The sequence below is a fragment of the Mus caroli genome, unplaced genomic scaffold (assembly GCF_978045245.1).
Source record: "Mus caroli unplaced genomic scaffold, Mus_caroli_1 scaffold_10, whole genome shotgun sequence".
NCBI lineage: Eukaryota > Metazoa > Chordata > Mammalia > Rodentia > Muridae > Mus > Mus caroli.
This window is the reverse complement of record NW_028227265.1, coordinates 88,033,254-88,041,333: the sequence shown is the minus strand read 5'-3', so window position 1 is coordinate 88,041,333 and position 8,080 is coordinate 88,033,254. Positions and strand designations below refer to the sequence as shown.

Sequence of the window (8,080 nt, the reverse complement as noted above, 5' to 3'; positions counted from 1 at the left end):
AGAAAGCTCCTAGAATAGTATGTTTCCACATGGCATTTAAAGTTCTTTAGTGCTTTTTTTCTCCCTCATATTCCTCTTCTAACCTGTTCTCCCACTTTCACCTATGACTTAAACCTTCTTGTTCCATTAATGTACTTTAACCCTTGTAAGCACTGAGTTATATCTTCCCTCCATAGAAAACGTCCTTGCCTTTGCCACTTCCTAATTTCCTAACATCCATGAATGTCAGAAATGAAAATACATGCATAACAATTCAAAGTTACACTCCACAAATAAGAAGATGTGATGTGTATTTTTCTGGGTCTGAGTTACCTTGCTCAGAATGACTTTCTAGCTCCATACATTTATTTATGAATTTCACAATTAATTTGATAGACATCTAGATATACCCTATTGTAAATATATACTTCATTTTATTATTTATTTATTAGTTGGTGGACAACTATGCTCTTTCTACTTCTTGGATATTGTGTTTACAAAAGCAGTGCAAATGGTACAACCACACCAACATATTTCTAGTCATCCTTCCTTAGTGGAGTAGGATGAAATATCAAAGTAGTTTTAAACTTTCAATTCTGCAGTGGCAAAAGATTTTGAACAGTAAAAAGAACAAACAAACAAACACTTTTCTCAGCATTTACATTTTATCCTTTGAAAATTCTCTACTTATTTTCAGGTACCAGTTTTATTATAGCTTGTTTGTTTTCTAGATGTTCAATTTTTGAGTTCTTTATATAGTTTAGATAATATTCATGTGTCAGATATATAGTAGATAAAGACTTTTCCTATTTTGTTTGCTACCCCTTTGACTCCAGTGATGCTATCAATTGCTATATTGAGGCTTTTGGTTCATAGTGTCCCATTTATTGTCTTTGGATGTCCAAGGGGTTAAAAGGCAGAGAAAAACATAACTGCTAAGATTATATTTGGATTTCATTAGGCCTATAATAAATCTGAAAATAATTAATATCTTAGTGGTAAGAATCTGTTGTCATTGTATATCTTTCAACTTTTAAAGCATTCTATTTCTCTCTCCTCTCTCTCTCTGTCTCTCTGTCTCTGTCTCTGTCTCTGTCTCTCTCTCTCTCTCTGAGTATGAGTGTGTATGTGTGTGTTTCTCTACCTTATTGAACTGTCTATCTGAAGCTTTTGATATAACATTGAGCAGAGTGGTCAAGAATAGAGTGATTGGTTTTCTTCACACTGAGGGGAAACTTTTCAGTGTTTGAGAAGTGACTGTGACATTGACAATAGATACTAGGTAGGTTAACGCAACTTTGAATCAAGTTTTCTCCTTCTCCCAAGGTTTCAAGAATATTTAATTCTGCAATTCACTTATTTTGACTGTCCTGGGATGTTATTGTTTCCATTTTTCCATTTTCTGTCATTCAGTATGGTGAATTAGAGTAGCTTTATAATGCTGACAAGAGTTGAAATTCTGATACAGCCTAGTGAGTGCTGTCAGTTTATCCTTTTGAATGTTGCATGTGTCCTCACTGTCCGCACACAACTGTTTTAAAATTTGAGTGAAAGTACATGATACTGGGAATTTATGCTTTATACTCCTTACCTCAGGCTATCAAGTTAGAGATTCAGCATTTTTCTTGATCTATGCAAATCATTAATTTTTTTACTTCCTTTATTTTCTCTGTTATTTCTTTCCACTTAGATTATACAGTCTTTAAAATAGTTTTCTGAGCTAGGCAAGGTGCATTGGAATGTTTAGAGGGATGAGAGGAAAGTGTAATTAAAATGTAATCTCAAAAATTAAAATTATTACAGATTTATCATTCACTGTGTGGCCAGCATATGTTGGATAGTGTATTTGACATCACATTATGTCTACACAATTCTCCTATGTGCACATAGGGTAACAATTCTCCTATGTGCACATAGGGTAACTACTGTGTGATAAAATCACCTTTGTACTAGATTGTTTCACCTAAGTCTAGCCAAATGTAACTGTTATGAGCCAGATAAGGCAAGCTAGACTAAGATCTGGTATTTACTTAGTAGGGCAATATTAAATGCATTTTTGATGCTCAGTATTTTAAACTTAAGATGGCTTTATCTGAACACAGCCATATCATGAATCAAGAAAGTTTGTGTTTGTATATATGCATATGCATGATTATACATTAACCTTGTTTAAAAAAGAGATTCATTTAACAAATACTCAATCTGTCTGACATTTTTTGAAAATTCTGTAAGTGCAATATTTATCAGTGATCATAACTATGGCTCACTGAAGTATGTGCAACATTGTTTTAAATCACATAGATCCTAGTTGTTTTCCAGGTAACTTAGATCAATCTTAACTGAGTTTCAAGTAGCTTTGAATGTTAAGATTTCTAGTCAAACTTGTCAAATTATAGATATAGTAAACTAAGGTCAATGGAGAATTAAAGAAATAAAAAGAACTAAGGCCTAAATGTCTTTTATTATTAATGCATTAAATTTAAATATACTCAGACTATTAAAAAGCCAGAAACTGGTTTTGATGAAGTTTATTACAGATTATATATAGATTCTAAAAATTCCATTCCATGGTGGAGATGTACCTTAGAGGGAAAGTAGCTGCCTATCATACCATAAAGCTCTGGTTTTGAGTCCAAGAATTAAACTATAAAATCCATCCATTCTTTTGAATTCACTTGAGCTTGTTTTGTTGATAGGCCCATGTATATAACTTGAAATTAGAAATGTCCTTTTCATGTGACAGTGTGTTTTATCTATTAGTTTCTAATAAATATGATATAAAATCTAATTAAGCTAATGTGCTTTTAATGTTACCATAATCTCAAATTAAGACTGTTTGCTGGTTAGAGAAGTCGCAGAAATGCACTGTCGTCGAATGCATTATATATATATGAAACTGGAGAGTAGTCGATATCTGATATAAATATTTCTTTTTTAAATAATTCTTTTTAAAATTTTATTTAAACTTTTTTTTAATTACAATACAGGTTTTATCCCCCTCCAGGTACACCTGCTGACGTTTTCACATCCTAGACCTCTTTTCCTTTCTTTCCAGGAGGATTTTTCTACTTCCCACCCCCCACCTCAGACTTTTGGCTAAGGTCAAATGTAGTATCTGTCCTCAAAAGTTTAATAATTATTTTTTATTAAACAGATTGTTTTTTTAAAAAATCACAGAAACACCGTTTTCCATAAAGATTCTGTGAAAATAACCACGAGTGTAAATAGTCACAGATGTTATGAGTTAATCGATATAATCTTCCATTTTCAGTGACTGTTCCAGAGATGATATTCCAACACTGATTTTTTTGCCAAAGCAGTATGACAGGGTCTATGACAAGCCACCCAGAAGGCCATCTCCCTCTTGAACTAGAGGCAAGTTTTCTGGACAGGATCAGGAGACATGATATTCATTCGTAATTCTAGAACCATTAATGGCTGCAGTTGAGAGGAAAGCTGACACTGGGATGGTAGGATAGGAGACAGTGTTAGCTTATGGATCTCTGGGGCCTTCATCTCACCTCGTCCTCATTTTCACATTAGGGAGGAGGATGGGTGGTCATACTGTTTAGTAGGGATGCGCATGTGTAGTTATACTGTTTAGTGGAAGTTGACTTGGGGCCTCTATTATTTGCAGTTGAAAATATACTGACAAATATGTGGATTGGTTGTATGTAAATCATAACATGGTCATCTCAGATTGTGGCTTGATCTCTTGATACCAACAAAAATTTGGCATTTCAGGGGAGATTTTTCTGCCATTATTTCAATGTATTTGACAAAGATAACAATGATATAGGTAAAAAGTCCAGTTCTATGACCAGTAAGTCTGGTGGGACCCTTACACAGAGAAAAGATATATCAGAATTTAGAATGTGTTCTCTGTATAATATAGTAAGAAGTTTAAGAGTACTTTGTTTAAAATGGCTGCAAAGTAGTATTGCAAGTGAGAAAAATAAGTTTTAATTTTGTTACTAAAGAGTTAGTTGTTGCTATTGCTGCTGTTAATGCTATTTCTGCTTAGGTATTGAAAATGAAAGAGAGCAAACCCCAATTGGACAAAGGAAGAGCAAGCTCTGTGTTTTCCTTTTTAAATGTTTCTTTCTCTCCTTTTAGAGACAAACACTATGAAAGACTATTTAGCTTTGCATCACATGGAATTCTGTGTCTCTGAGCCTGGCCACAAACTCAGAGAAATCCAGATGTTTCTTTCTGCCTCTCTGGTGCTAGGATTAAAGACATGTACCACCATACAAAACATACATATTCTCTCTCTCTCTCTCCCTCTCTCTCTCTCTCTCTCTTACATACATACATACATACACACACACACACACACACACACACACACACACACACACGCACACGCAGAATATACTTTTGGACTGACACACACCTTTGTAGTAGACAGGCTGTTCAGTATGTGTGAGACCATTGATTTGATCCCATGTGCTGTAAAAGAGAAACAACATGAATTTCAACTAGCTGATTAAAATTGTAGATTCCTAAGCTTTGCTTCAGGCGTTCTGCATCAGGACATCTAAACACAGAGTTCAGGGATCTCTTGTTCTAGAAACCTACATAAAGCATATTTGGTACGAGAACACTGTTCAGGTCTCTGTGCTCAAATATTGCCTTTCATGTATTGCTGTATTTCACCCCGTTACAATGGTGTTTTTCTTTTCTCTTTCATGACGATTGTTCTATTCAAAATTTCAGCTCATGGAGCAGAACTATGTGCATGGGTTCACCTCTCTGTTCCAGAGTCCTGAAAAATTCCTTACCTAGGAAAGGTACCTATTATTTTAGCTAAATGTAAAAAAAAAAAAAAAAAAAAAAAGAGAGAGAGAGAGAGAGAGAGAGAGAGAGAGAGAGAGAGAGAGAGAGAGAGAAGCTGACATCTTCTGAGGGATGTGAAGGATAGAAAGCGCCAAGTAAAGATAAAGTGTGGAATTCAGTGAGGACACTGGAAATGAGTAGTAACTAAGACTGTAAAATACTGCTGAGAAGGAAGAGAGATTGTGAAATAGAATATATCTCATCCCTGATAAAAATAGGCACAGAGGCTGAAAGAAATGATGGGCAGGAAGCAGCAAGTGACATAGCACAAACTTTTCAAAAGCAAATTATAAATCAGGATGTTTTAATGATGATGTACTTAGTATAAAGTGTGGTTCTGATTCATGGTGGCAAAGGTCAGCTTCTGAGTTGCTGCTCAATTTAGGATGTAGCTCACAGAAAGAGCATGTAAACTTTATTCAGCTAACACAGTTGGGTTTTGTCTGACTAAACTTGGATGTGGCCTCTGTAGCATTTTGTAGAAACTCTGAGGTACTGCTTGGTTCTATGTGTTAAGTTTGTATCAGTGTAGAGAACAGTGTGGACTGAATCAGGAGTGTGGCTGAATTTAAAACATACTGTGTGGTATCCAAAGCCATCAGAATTCTTTTGGCAAAGACATACTGATAATCTTAGATAAAATTTAATCACTCCTCTATGTTAAATAATCATAATATTTATGTTATAATAAATATAATTATTAACATAATTGATTATGTTAAATAATCCATATTCACTCAGACAAAATGAGAAAGTATGTATAGATAATTACAGTGCATCATATAAGTTACATGGGACCAACTAAAAGCGAGTCAAGCACCAAGCCCTAATAGTTGTCATTTTCTCATAATCTTGCAGGAACATTGACCAAATCTTCATACAGAAGAGTCTTTGACAGACATTTAACGATAAGTGTAGATATCTATGGTAGTAAAATGATAATGAAAAATTGTGCACCCAAGATACCAAGGTATTCCACCTCTATCCTTCAGCTTCCAAAGCCAAAATCCCTGATAGAAGTAATAGGTACCACATGCATGCAGTTCAGCTAGAGTAACTCCACCTATTTGGATTTCAAACCCAATATATCAGTCACCGATGTCTCCCCAGGGACTTCTCTAGTACCTGGCACGTAGTTAAATGTTCCATAAAGTATTTATTGATATGAAACAAACTCTTACAAGAGAGGTATGAACAGTTTGAGTCTCAGAGGATTTCAAAAATATCTTCTGTTGTTTACTTAGGGGATATTTTTTACAAAGTGTTTATTATTTCAATGTAAAACTGACTTCAGTGCTCACTGAGTACAGCTCTGTACTTCTGCTATTACACATAACTTGGACTCAAAGCTCTATTTTGAATTTTTCTGAATCAGGAGCCTCCAATTTATAAATGTGTTTTACTACAAAAATGTTCATCATTTTTGAAAATTTCAATGATAATACCCCCCTTTTCACCATTTCATCTCAAACTATTAAATTATATCATTACATCTGCTCAATTTAATTCAGTAAGTACTCATGGTTGTACTGGGTTTTAATGTATTGGAAACCATTCCTTTGGATTTGGGGAATCCCATGGAAGAGGGAGGGAAGATTGTAGGACTCAGATGGGATGGAGGACATCAGGAGGCCAGGGCCCCACAACTCAATAAATAAGGTATTAATGGGCTCACAGAGACTAAATGGCAAACAGGGGCCCACATGGGTCTGCACTAAGTCTATGTGTTTTGGCTGTGAACTTGGTGTCTTTGTGGGACTTCAGTGGAAGGACCTATGTTTCTAACTCTTTTGCCTGCTCTAGCAGTTCTTTCTCTCCTATTGGGTTGCCCTATCCAGTGTAGATATAAGGGCTTTTCCCCTTGTTTTATTGTATCTCATTTTTCTTATTTGGTTGTTGTCTCTTGGAGGTATGTTCTTTTCTGAACAGAAACAGAGGGGTAGTGAATCTGCGGGAGAGGGGAGGTATGTAGTGAGAAAAAAGAATATAATTCCAAAGTTGAAAAACATAGTTGAGCTGGTCTTGGTGGCACATGCCTTTAATCCCAGCACTTGGGAGGCAGAGGCAGGCAAATTTCTGAGTTCGAGGCCAGCATGGTCTACAGAGTGAGCTCCAGGACAGCCAGGGCTACACAGAGAAACAAACAAACAAACAAACAAACAAACAAACAACAAAACCAAACCAAACCAAAAAAAAAATAACATAGTTGCAGATATTGAGAAGTCTGCAACTATTGGAGTTAACACTTATACATGTGCATGCACACTCATGCATGCATGTGCACACACACACATACACACACACACACAGAGTGGAAAAGTGTAGCCATATACACTAATAGTAAGATTTATGAATATCATATATTTGAATATATGAAACTAATTCTAATTGGCAAATTAATTTTATGGGTAAGAAAATTCTACATGATAGATTTGTATCTAAATCATATAGCATATTGAAAATTAATATAGCATCTGAAACAAAGATAATGTTGAATTTTTTTAGCAAGAAAAAGAGGGAAAACTATTTTGTGCTTTTTCTGAAAGATATTTCCTGTACAGTTAGTTGAACAGCAAATTAACTATGTTTAAAATCGAGTTTTACTTTGTACTCTGGACTTTCATGTTTTCCCTCATGGTTTTTGTTGTTTAGGTTGTTTGTTTGTTTTGCTTTGGGGTTTTCTCAAAGTAGCTTTTTCTGCATACCATTGAGTTTGTAATTGTTTAAAGTACGATTAAGTAATAATCACCCTTTGCATCTTTCTTCATATTACCAGTTTTTGTATATTTTACATTTAAACTCGGTATTCTTTCATCATGATTTGTACAGACCCAAGAGAATAGCTAAACCTTCTCTTGGTCCATGTACAGAAATGTTGATGCTGTGGACATAAAATATCAACACATTTTTCTCTTCAGGGTTATTTATAACCTGTTGCTGCTCCCCTATAGAGAACTACTACTGTTATTAGCTCAAATTCTCTTCACAGTCACACACACACACACACACACACACACACACACACACACACACTCCATTTCTTCAACTTAGATGTATAAAATAAACACATTGAATTTCCAGGTTACTGACGGTATGCTTTCATCAGAGCACTGGCCCACCCAATTCTAGCTTTTCTCTGTGTATATCTGTATGTCTTTCCTTTTCTTTTTCCTTATCACCTCATACACATCAGTCCCTAAATTAATGAGTGTAGATCAAATAATATTTGACCAAAATAGCTTATTTAACCATTGGATTTGGA

General features: G+C 35.0%; 1 pseudogene; it reads left to right on the top strand.

Moving 5' to 3' along the window:
* The first annotated feature begins 3,055 nt into the window (after positions 1-3,055).
* LOC115031857 (U2 spliceosomal RNA) lies at positions 3,056-3,167 on the top strand (annotated as a pseudogene).
* Positions 3,168-8,080: the final 4,913 nt, after the last annotated feature.